The following is an 11,284-nucleotide window of genomic DNA, read 5'->3' on the forward strand; positions in this document are numbered from 1 at the left end:
CAAACTTAAAATATATAAATTTACTGGCAAAACCTTTCAAAGTGGTGCCCCAGCGTGGTCGCAGCTTACTGACAAACAAATAAAAGAATAAATGGAAGAATATGAATAAAGATGTGTGTGTATATATAACGTATATATATATAGTTAATCAAATATATTCAATGAGAATACAGTATACTGAATTTCGAATAAGTGTTCTTGGTAGGGAAATGTCTAAAGCCTTAAGGGTTTTTAGAGATTTAATAAGAGTGATTGTAAAGTAAGATAAATAATATTGTATTAATAGATCATACCTTGTATATTTATCTATTAATGCAATATTATTTATATTATGGACGGTATATCTTATGTGATTTTTTGATGTAATTTTTCCAGCTCTTACTTGATAATATATATATATGTTTATGTGTATGTATATATATATATATATGTGTGTGTATACATATTCTTTTATTTTTTTCAAATAACTGAAACAAGTAAAAGTGTAAACAGTAGTGTGTATATATATATATATATATATAATATATATATATATACACACACACACAGGACTGGCTTCTTTCAGTTTCCATCTACCAAATCCATTCACAAGGCTTTGGTTGGCCCGAGGCTATAGTAAAAGATACTTGCCCAAGGTGCCACGCAGTGGGACTGAAACCGGAACCATATGGTCAAGAAGCAAGCTTCTTACCACACAGCCACTCCTACACCCATAAATATTTATATATACATGTATATATATATATATATATATATATATATATATATATATGTGTGTGTGTGTGTGTGTGTGTGTGTATACATACATGTATATATGCGCTTAGATTCTAACATCAGGTTATTAGCATCGCAGTGTTCATAGTTGGAACAGTTAGAATTGATCTGTGATTAAAGAGCAACATGAATGAAGGAGTGAATATGTAGTCATTCTATCTGCTAGAAATAGAAGTCAAATCTCCCTTTAATCATGTCCTGTTGTCTTTAAGAAAAGACACTTTGGATAATGTTGTCCTAGATAGACAGCCCGAATGATAGATGGGATAGTCGCTGATGAAGCACCAGTGATCATGGGTCTATGCAAGCAGTGCTTAGTTGGGGTTAAATAACCTCTTCGTTTTTTTGGTTTTCTTTAATAAATTGCACCTAAACCCCAAAACCGTCACCACCATCATCCCTACAAAGTATCTTTGTTCCTGCTTCAGTGACAAACACAAAGGTTCTGTTTTAGGGGCCTAACTATACAGTCATGTTATGTATTGCGTCTTTTAAAAGACACCCAGGTAAATATTTCCATTTTGTATCTGTGATGGAGGTGGCTGGGGTATGGTGTTACTGGCGGGTGCAGCGACACAATGTTACAGCACATGTCCCATACTACTACTATTACTACATTTCAATACGCTTGGTCCCCATTAAACATTGGGAGGCTTATTCCAATTTCAGATTGGATTCGAATCAGTAAGCTTTATTTCTATGTTAAGGTATTAAAAATATCTTTTAGGGCGGCGAGCTGGCAGAAACGTTAGCACGCCGGGCGAAACGCGTAGCCGTATTTCGTCTGTCGCTACGTTCTGAGTTCAAATTCCGCCGAGGTCGACTTTGCCTTTTATCCTTTCGGGGTCGATAAATTAAGTACTAGTTACACACTGGGGTCGATGTAATCGACTTAATACCTATGTCTGTCTTTGTTTGTCCCCTTGTGGGTAATAAAGAAACAGGTATTAAAAATATCTTATCCACTAGGCAACTGTAAAGAGGAGGGGCAATGGGAGTCAAATCGGTGGTGTTGTGTATAGTTTGGAAGGCGAAAAAGAACAGCAACGTGGTGAGAGTGTGTGGTTGTGTTTATACGTGAGTGTGAGGGTGTTGGAAAGAACTGATCGATAATCCAGGAACGCTTAAAAACAGTTAATTCAAACGAACGTAAGAAAAATGTCATCGTCGTCATTGGGATGTTTGATGGCTAAAGGAAGTGTATAAGGCTGGATTTCTCCTCTATACGGGTCAGTCCGTCTAGCAAAGCTCCGTCTGGCCGCTCAGTTATTAATATTCATTTGAGCCCTGGGGTTAATAAAATCAATTAAGCCCCCACCAGTGCTAAAATTGCTGGCCTTCTGCCAAACATTTGAAGCTACTATTACCACCATCATCATTGTTGTTGTTGTTGAAGCGATTAGCTGGTTGAATCTTTAATACGTCAGACCAATTGTTTAGCGGCTTTCGCTTTTGAGTTCAAATTCCGTCGCGGTCGACTTTGCCTTTCATCTTTTCTGGGACTGACAACGTGAGTACCTATCAATTAATGAGGTCGATGTAATCGACTTAACCCTCTTCCCCACAAGATTTCAGGCTTTGTGCTTATAGTAGTAATTATTATTATTATTATTATTATTATTATTAAGGAGCACTCCGTCAGTTACGACGACGTGGGTCCCAGCTGATCCGATCAACGAAGCAGCTTGCTCGTGAAATTAACTGCAAGTGGCTGAGCACTTCACAAACACATGTACCCTCAACGTAGTTCTCATGGACATTCAGCGTGACACAAAGTGTGACAAGACTTTGAAATACAGGTACTACTCACTTTTGCCAGTTGAGTGGACTGGGGAGCAACGTGAAATAAAGTGTCTTGCTCAAGGACAAAACGCGTCGCCGGGAACTGAACTCTCGACCTTACGGTCGTGAGCCGAATGCCCTAGCCACTAAGCCACGCGCCCTCACACATTATTATTATTATTGTAGTTGTTAAAGGTGACGAACTGGTAGAATCGTTAGCACGCCTAGCAAGATGCTTATTCGTCCGTCTTTACATTCTGAGTTCAAATTCCACCGAGGTCGACTTTGCCTTTCATCCTTTCGGGAATCGATAAAAAGAATACCAGTCGCTCACTAGGGTCGATGTAATCGATTTACCCCCACTCCCCCGAAATTGCTGGCCCTGTGCCAAAATTTGAAATTATTTCTCACTATTTGCAATTTAAACGTTCCCACAACTCTCACTAGACATTCTCATAAACCTCTCTCAGCCTTTATCTTCTATCATAGAGAACCGCAGCATCCTCATACATATACGCAGACGTGCGTAAACATATATATACTGGCAGCTTTAAGTACAACTGAAAAAGACCCCACCCCACCCCACCCTCTCTTGTACCCGCGAGGATCAAAAGGTGTTTATTTGACGAGTGGCACAGAAGCGTATCCGCCGATCCGGCCTTTGATCATTCATCGGCGCCAATTAATGGTAACTATGGTTTCTAATAGACAAAAAATGATCATAAATTCTGGTAGAGGGAAAACTGTCGGTAATATTTACTACAGTACATTACTGGTACTTTATTTTATCGATCCTGGAATATTGATAAGCAAAGTTGACCATAACCATTTTAATAATAATAATAATCCTTTCTACAAAAGGCACAAGGCCTGAAATTTGGTAGGAGGGGACTAGTCGATTACATTGACCCCAGTTTTTTTTTTTTTTTTCTGGTACTTAAGAATAAAAATAATTTTTCAATAGGAACGAGGCCTAAAATTCGGGGGTGGTGAGTAAGCTAGTTGATTACATGTACCCCCTTGTTCAACTGGTACTTATCTCATTGACCCCCGAAAGAACGAAAGGCAAAGTCGACATCGGTGAAATCGTAAAAACGGACAAAATGCCGCTAAGCATTTTGTCCGGCCTGCTAATTATTTGGTCTGTTCGCCGCTACCTTTATTTTTGAATACTTCTTTCTACAATAATAGGCACGAGATCAGCAGTTTTGCGGGAGGAACAAGTAGATTATATCGATACCGAAAGGATAAAAGGCTAAGTCGACCTCGGTAGAATTTGAACTCAGAACGTATATACGGAAGAAATGTTGCTAAAAGTTTTATCCGGCATGCTAACGATTCCACCGGTTCGTCAGTAATAATTATGTTTATGCTTGTATTTCATTTTATATATCCATTAAACAGCAACTTTCCATACTAATACAATGAAATTTTAAGTTTATACGCGAACCATATTCCAAAAGGCTATTTAATTGTCTTTGATCGTCTCTATAATCACGTTTCTTCTATCTCTGGCGCTAAAAATAAAACATTGATAGATTTTCATAAGGGTAGTTATGAGGATTATCTCCCTTAGACAAAGTGTAAAATAAAAAATTTACTATAATTCAAGGGAAATAACTATCATTAATTTAAAAAGAATTTTCAAGGGAGATAACTATTCGGGAAACGCCGTCTAGTTGTGGTTCTTCAAACTGGATTGAGTACGGAAGTCACAAAAAAAAAAAATTACGAGAAATAAAATTAATGCATTCTCTAAATTCATAATACAGGATAATTTTAAAGTATTCTTACAGATCAGTTGTACTAGAGGATTGTGTGTATAAATACGTATTAATTGAAATATAGATTAAATTTCCCGTTTAACGCTATTTACAAGCAAATACACTATTTCTGAAATAAATTACCGCCGTAAGAATACGAAATAGTCGGCTGGTCTTTATATGATGAAAAATTATGATATACAAATATTTTCTATTGAGAAAATTTGTAATGAATATAGCTTCATTGAGGCTCTAATCTATTTAGATTAATTGAAGGTGTTTGATTAAGTCAACCATCAACATTTGCTTCCGATCCCTTTTCGGGTATTATGTACAGCGTCTTCGCAATTTGATGCAACTGTGCTTATTTTCATCGCTTCTGTATTTAGGCTCTTGAACTATAAACCACGGAAGCTGAAGTTGTTGATGGGTATCTTGTCCGGACTTGGGATTTGAACAGGTTCTGCTCGCCGCCTTCTTTTTTATTTTTTTAATAATTCTTTCTACAAAAGGCACAAGGCTAGCAATTTTATAGGGAGAGGAAAATCTATTACACAGACCCCAGTGGTCGGCTGGTACTTATTGCATCGACCCCGGAGGGATAAAGCACAAAGATGACCTCCGTGGAATTTGAACTCGGATCGTAAACCCGGAAGAAATATCGTAGCTGATGGCACCGAATACCCACGAAATCATGGCGGTTACCACTATACTGAAAGAATTCGAGGTGCGACTCTGTTTTTAGCCTTTGTAGAATATCGTTTTGTTGTCCACGATCTGCCTTTAACAGCATTTAACCTTAACTTCGTCTTTGATGCTGTGTAAGAACATCATAAACATAGCAGCTTCAGTGTTGCATTCATATTACTTTAAGTTAATAGAAGCCATTACACATTGAATAAAAGACGCTGACCTCTAGTGACCGACTCTGATTTCATCACAGTTTACTTCATAACCAGACGGTTCTGGTAATCGATATCGATTATGATTGATCAGCTACTCAGTTATTTTTCTCCTCTCCGTTAAAACAGCCAATACCTGATCAAATTGTCCCCATCCCCCCACCATTCTCTTTTATCCACCCTGGGTGAAGTTGGTCAGATGCACGTCACACGTATCTTAAGGTGTTGAGTCATGTTTTAAATTATTAGAAATTATAGTTATTAATCTCATGGCAGTGGATTGGTAGACTCGCTAGAACGTCAAGAAAACCTGCCTTGTAGTATTTGTGATGGATCTTAACACTGAGTTCGAATTCTACCGAGGTCAACGTTTCCTTTTATCCTTTCGGAGTCAATAAAATAAGGTACCAGTCATATATTGAGGTTGATGTCATCGATTTGTCCCTTTCCCCTCAAAATTGCTGCCTTTCAGCCAAAATTTGAAAGAATTTTTAGTATCTAGTATCAGGGTCATGGGATTGATAAAATCTTTAGATTGTCGGACGAAATGTTTTGCGGTGTTTGTTCCAGTTCCTTAACGCCTGTGTTCGAATCCCATCGCCTGTGATCCTTTGTAGTAAATTACCAGTCAAATAGTAATGTTAGTTTAATAAAACATCCTATATATAGAAGAAGACATAACCATCCTCCGACAGAAAAGACCTACAAGGTTACTCGTCGAAGGGCGGTTATAGCGCTTTCTGTGTGACAGTACCACACGGGACGGCATCGGTGAACCAGTTTTGAAATGCACGATACTCTAAGAAAAGTAACATAGGAACTCTTTAATATAAGGGGAGAAAAACTAATCCCTTTTTCTGTGATTGATTTGTGATCTGTAGCACAATCATTACAGAACTGAGCTTTTAGCTTAGAAAATTTCCAACATCGTTTTATGTTGAAAATCTTTGCAGCTACTGCATTAATTCCCATTCAATGTTCTTGCAAATATATAAATAATATTAATTCTTAATTTCCCAAAAGCCACCAGCGAGACCGCACGCGATTAATATATGATAGACCCATGTATGAGAAAACCTCATCGTGATCGCTCAGTTTGCTAATAGTAGCAAACAAATCGCCTTCAAATAACTCTTCCTTTTCGAAACGGAATGAGAAGCGCATTGAATAATAGAGGAAAGCGTGAAGTGCTTATGGCTAGAATGGTTTTGATCATCATTTTTTTCTCCCTGTTAGTAACCTTCAAATCTAGCCAGTCTCCATTTCCTTCACACGATGGGAGAAACCACCTGATTGGTTAGTTGAGAAATAGTGTGTGTTTTGTGACAAACATTTTCTCTCTCTGATTCCCAGTAGTATAAACTTACAGTCCATCAGATAGAAATCAAGCGACATTCTACTCATTTCCTGCTTACATTTTGTTTATTAATGTATGTGTGTATGTGAATATTATATATATATATATATATACACACACATATCTACTTGTGTGCGTGTATATATATATATATACACACACACACATATCTGCTTGTGTGCGTATACATATATACATACATACATATATATATATACACACACGCATATCTGCTTATGTGCGCGCGTGTGTGTGTATATATATATATACACACGCGCGCATATCTGCTTGTGTGCGTATACATATATATATACACACACGCACGTGTGTATATATATACACATACACATTTACGTGCTCACATACCTATTTGGTTATTCAGACACGCGCGTATGAGTGCATACGTTTGGATGTTCGAACGAGAGGGCAAAAGTATTGAATAAATGTAGTAGTTATACCATTATTCGATGTTTCAAGAACAAGAAACTCGGAATGGCGACGGGATGAAACTTCAGCTTATAGTAAATGAATACACACGAACACGAATGATATTAAGTGAACTATCAAAAGATTGTACATTTTTTTTTTTATTCAGTCATTCCCTTTTTCCCTTTGTAAATATTTTTCACGCCCTTCACCCCAACTCGGTGTCCTAAACATTAGATAGAAAGCTAGCACACACAGAAATACAAACGCTAGTTTAATCTTATTTGTACTCATTCACATGCACATAGACACATTCGCATAAACTCACAAAACTCAAGAATATTTACTATTATATAACTAAGGATTTTTTTTAAACCTGATCAGAAATAGTCATCCACTGTCGCAATATCTTCAGACACACATATCTAAACTCACATGCAAAAGCAAGCTCACACACATAAATGCAGATGTCTTTCCTCTCCCTTCATCTCATCAATCTATCTCTATTTCTATCACACGCAAATTTTTCCTACCAATTCCCTTTAACCCACCGAAATCATACACCCAACACCCCCATTCCATCCCAGAAATGTCCTTCAAGTCCCCCCAGAAAATCTATTTTTTAACATGTCTTACAGTCTTCCATTGCTGATAATACGTGAGATGAATAAAAATGAAGCGAACTCCAAGAAAGGAAAACAAAGCAAAAAAAAAAAAGAAGAAAAATGAAAGAAAGAAGTATTATAATATAAAACTAACGAAATGATTGAACAAATGAATGATTTTTAAAAATGAATAAAGGAAAGATTTTATTGAAATGTCTTGATAAAAATAACTGAAATTAAATAAAATCTTAACGTAATAAATTCTAAGAGTTTTGTTTTTGTTGTCTGCAAATTAAGAAATGGATGGGGGCAGACGATATGCAACTTACTCTTGATGTGGCATGCGACTTTAGAAGATGATCTAAGAGGATATATATATATATATATATATATATATATGTGTGTGTGTGTTAAAACCTGAAATATGAGGACACTGGTGATTATCTGCCTCGGTTACAGTAAATCTACAAAAGAGGGTGAGGAAAAGAAAGGTGATATTAGCACTTAAATAGTGGGTAAGTACAATCGTGTGTATATATATAAACACTTCAAACGATCACACTTTCAACAGTACAACCTAAGGGTCTCTTTTAGCTGCGCCCCCAATATTAAGAGCATTCCAATTAACACCCCTAGGCCACGAACGGTGGTAGGATGTTCATGCAGGGTTTACAACAGATGCCCAGTGGGAGACCATTGCGAAACTGAGGGAGTCGTATATGAAGCTAAAGTGGTAATCGACCCTGGTAGTAACAGCAGCAGCTTTGCCAATGACTATTACAGCAGCAGGAACCCGAGAAGAAGACATAGCATCACCATCGTCAATGATAGCAATATTAACAATGACAGCATCCCGAACAGAAATAGTAGCAGCAACATCGCTAATGATGACAATATCAACAGCGATATCAGCCACCTCGATAGCGCCGATAACTGCTCCAACAACAGCAATAACACCACCACCGATTATGTCCCCTACGCTAGCACTAACAGCACCAATATCAGCGTCAAGAGCGGAAGCAGCGGCATCAACGTCAACAAAAACAGCGTCGTAAACAAAGGAACACGAAAATACACCGGCTGTTCCGGAAACACGTTCAAGCAGCGCCTCGCCAACCACAGATCCTCTTTCAGGATCTGTGAGACGAGATTTCCTACGTCCTTAGCTAGCCATGTATAGTGGCTGGAAGACGAAGGAACTCCACACGTAATATCATGAAAGATCTTAGAAATTCCAGGCCCCTACATCTGTGAGACTAAACGTTGTAAGCTGTGCCTTGCCGAAAGAACGAGGCTTTAAAGGACTCCCTCGACCCGGGGAACATCCTTAACTCCAGAACAGAAGTTTCTGGACCCTGCTTGCACTTCAAAAAATTACTGCTGACGTTCTGGGATCCAGAAACTAAGAGGGTCAATTATGAATACCAATCAAAGGGAGACAATAACTTGGTGTTGACAAATAGTAACGAAGTTTTTTTCTCCTCCATTTCTAGAGAGGCCATAGGCCAACGGGTTTAGGGTCTGAAGAAACGCTGTAAAGCTAAGCGCTTTATGGACGTGAAACCCCGAGTAACCCCATAAACCGGCTATATCTATATTTATCTTTCTACATATATATATATATCCGTGATGATGTCACGCCTATGGTATTCTTGCCGCACTCCAACACTGTATGTGATACTCTGGTAGTACACATTAAACAGATGAGGATGGTAATATGTACCACATATCGCCCACCAGATGCCCCAGATCATGAGAACTCATTTGAAGAGTGCCTCCAAAAAACGAGACAATGATCTGCACATACTTCTCTTAGGGGATTTCAACCTCCCTCATGTAAAATGGCCAGAGGGTTGTCCCCTTTCAAGTATGTCACTTTAAAATCGGAAGCATGCAGAGTCTTTGCTTGACTTCACTGACGCACTCTTTATGGAGCAGATGGTGCATCACCCCTGAAAGAATATCCTGGACCTATGTTTCGCAAACATCTCGGCACTCATACATGTTGTGAGAGTGACAACGACGCTCTTTTCGGACCATAATTTAATAGAGTTAGTGATGTATGAACCACAAAAGACCACGGACATACGAAATACTAGAAACACTCATCTCACATCTAGCCTGAATTTCCACAAAGCTGACTGGAAGGGCATTGAGAAAGAGTTCCTGAAATGTAACTGGTCCACCATCCTCCCAGGGGAAAACGTCGACATGAAACTACAGACCTTCATGGCGACCATGTATGATATCTGCAGTAAGTTTACCCCAAAGAGAACAACAAATCAACGGGCGAAGAAAAATATAATACCCAGGTACTAATGACACGAAGAGCAAAAATCTCAAACCATCTAAATCGACATCTAAAAGATTTCAGACGAATCCACCTCGAATGCACCTTGCTTGAGATTGAAAACGCACTGAAACTTTCCCATAAAAAAGAAAGGGCAGAAAAGGAAGCCAGGGCTATCAAAAACATTAAAGCGGACCCCTAAGGCCTTCTATAGATATGCTTCTGTGCGCTACAAAATAGGACCGCTACTAGATGAAAATGGCTCACCAACTGCGGACCCCCAGAGAATCAGTGAATTACTGAATGCACAATAGAAGAGTGCTTTCAACATACCGCTGGGGAAGCTACGAGTGAATGTGTCGGATAGGTTATTTGACCCCGATGACACGGATTGTGAAATGGCAACTATTGATAACATCATAGAGGAACCAGATGTGATATCAGCCATTGAAGAGCTGAACTCGAACTCGACAACGGGCCCTGATGGGTTCCTTGCAATCCTCCTAAAGAAATGTAAAAAAGAGCTCTAGCTAGACCGCTTCAAATCCTTTTCCAGGAGTCCCTCAGGATGGGGAAACTCCCCAAAAAACTAAAAGAGAGAATAATATACCCTATCCATAAGGGAGGAAGCAGGACAGAGGCTAGGAATTATAGATCTGTCTCCCTGACCTCCCACGTCAGTAAAGTCATGGAGCGCATTGTCAGGAAGAGACTGAGTGCCTTGAGGATAATGACCTGCTCTCTGACATCCAACATGGCTTTCGCCCGTCTTACACAGCTTCTGCGACACTATGACTGGGTACTGAAGCAATTAATGAACTGCTCAAAGGTGGATGTGGTATACCTCGATTTTGTGAAGGTATTTGACAAGGTCGACCATGGAATGATATGCCACAAAATACGGGTACTCGGCATCACAGGTAAAGTCGGAGAGTGGCTGCATGATTTCCTAAAGAACAAGAGCCAAATTGTAGCAGTCAACGGAGCTCTCTCCACAGAGATACCAATAGTGAGTGGGGTGCCCCAGGGCACTGTGCTGGGGCCAATGCTTTTCATGGTAGCCCTATCGGATATGCCATCAGTGACAGAGGCAGTCATACTTACTAGCTATGCCGACGACACCAAAGTCGGACAGTTAGTCAAGGAAACCTCTGATGCTACGCTGTCACAGAAAGATCTAAATGTCATCTATACATGGGCTGAGGATAACAACAAACAATTTAATGCAAGTAAATTCCAGGCCCTCCGCTACCAGTCAAGCACTGCTCAGGAATCAGAACAGTACGTTTAACCAAGTGGAGCAACGATCCCAGGATCAAATACGGTGCGTGATCTTGAAATAGAAATAAGCAACAATGCCTCATTTCACACACATATCAACAAAA

At 39.1% G+C, this 11,284-nt stretch overlaps 1 long non-coding RNA gene across 1 annotated transcript in view; it reads right to left on the minus strand.

Moving 5' to 3' along the window:
- Window positions 1–1,059: 1,059 nt before the first annotated feature.
- LOC118766782 overlaps window positions 1,060–11,284 on the minus strand; it is a 19,988-nt gene continuing 9,763 nt past the window's right edge. Inside the window, exons 2-3 of the long non-coding RNA XR_005002693.1 lie at window positions 4,055–4,061; window positions 1,060–1,127 (exon numbers count right to left, since the gene is read on the minus strand). This is a non-coding gene — a long non-coding RNA (uncharacterized LOC118766782). The remainder of the gene's footprint in view (window positions 1,128–4,054; window positions 4,062–11,284) is intronic.

The sequence above is a fragment of the Octopus sinensis genome, linkage group LG17 (genome assembly GCF_006345805.1).
Source record: "Octopus sinensis linkage group LG17, ASM634580v1, whole genome shotgun sequence".
Classification (NCBI taxonomy): Eukaryota; Metazoa; Mollusca; class Cephalopoda; order Octopoda; family Octopodidae; genus Octopus; species Octopus sinensis.